The sequence below is a fragment of the Octodon degus genome, unplaced genomic scaffold, assembly GCF_000260255.1.
Source record: "Octodon degus isolate 3935 unplaced genomic scaffold, OctDeg1.0 scaffold00084, whole genome shotgun sequence".
Lineage (NCBI taxonomy): Eukaryota > Metazoa > Chordata > Mammalia > Rodentia > Octodontidae > Octodon > Octodon degus.
In genome coordinates, this window is record NW_004524660.1 from 11,327,846 (window position 1) to 11,329,373 (window position 1,528).

Here is a 1,528-nt window from a genome sequence, read left to right on the forward strand (position 1 = left end):
AGAGGTTTGTACCTATGTTATTTGCTTATTATTTTTTGCTTATATCTTGTAATATAAGAAACTACTTTGACAGTAACAATACACAATGTACTAACCATTGTTACTCTCCTAAAATCTTGTTTTGAGATTTTGTACCATTGTTTTTATTTCTTTTATTTTAAAATAAAAATAACTGATGTTAAAAAAAAAAGTGGTGCATATACTCTACCTGTTGATGGAAGAACTGCAAAGAATTTATGACCATATTATTAACTTACCACCTAAGTTTGTAACCATATTCATTTATTACTGGCTTCTGATGGCCTTTAGGAAAGGCACACAAAGTCTTTATCCTCGGCATAATTTCATGCCACATAAACTGTTATTAGTCCCATCGAGCTGTTTGTCATTCTCTATCCAGTTTTGTTTTTTTTTTAATTTTAATCCTTTGCTAATCATTCTTGAGCACAAATCTTTGCATACCTTTCTAATTGTTTCTTAGGGAAAAAAACAATCATGGGCTTAGTGGGGGGTTTTCAGATATGATTTTGCTGTGTAGTTCAGGCTGGCCTTGAACTCACTTACGTAGTTAGGTTGGCTTCAAACTCATGGCGCTCGTCCTGCCTCAGCCTCCTGAGTGCCAGAATTACAAGTTTGTGCCACCACATCTAGCAGGAAAAAGTCTTAAAAGTGGGATTATTTATTGAGTTAAGTATGTAGATTTATTTGTAAAAGTCTTTTTTAGAAAATCAATTTTTTTCAGAAAGGCCAGTAGGCAGTAAGAAGGCTCAGCATCACAGAGGAACAGGTAACAAGGGCTAACTAATACCTCCATCAAAATATATTTCAAATTTCTTTCCTGTTAAGTCCTCATGTTCATTAAAGAAACTTTTACAACCTACTTGTTATATACTTTATAAGTGAGTATTATTAATGGTCTGAAAATAGAGGAGCATTCCCGAGTAGGTCTAGAACCAGCTGTGCCCTGGAAAGTGAGGATCCCTGCATGCTTTCTGCTGACCGGAAGTCCTTTGTGCTTGGGGAAGGATTGGTTGCACAGTCTTATCATGTTTCAGTACTGTGAAAAGAGGGTAGAAACTTGGAGCAGAAGATGGAGAAACAGTCTTAGGGATAAGTTGGCGAAAGATATGTTGAACCTATAAGAATTTTTCCTTCAGGTCTGCTAGATGTACAGCTGCCTGGTTTTCAGCCGAAAAGAGAAAGAAGAGTCATATGAAGTTGAACGAACAGGCCATTGATGATTATTAGTTTCATAATACAAAACAAAGAGACCTATCTGGGTCCCTCTTCATATAATGTTGTTGTTCCACTTTCTTGTTCACTAATATTATTTCAAAATCTAAGCAATTTGGGGTTTGGGTTTATTTATTTATTTATTTATTTATTGGGGGGGGGCAGCTCAGCCCACCAGGGGGCAGGGCTGGCTGGCACGTGGTGCTGGGGGATTGAACCACGGTCCCTGTGCTCTGCTAAGCTTGTTCTAAGTAGGTGCTTTAGACCATTGAGCCATCTCACCAGCCCGTTTTGG

At 37.6% G+C, this 1,528-nt stretch overlaps 1 protein-coding gene across 1 annotated transcript in view; it reads left to right on the forward strand.

Annotated features, from left to right (window-relative positions):
• Dbt (dihydrolipoamide branched chain transacylase E2) overlaps positions 1-1,528 on the forward strand; it is a 48,768-nt gene that overhangs the window by 16,361 nt on the left and 30,879 nt on the right. The gene's annotated exons all lie outside the window — the stretch shown is intronic.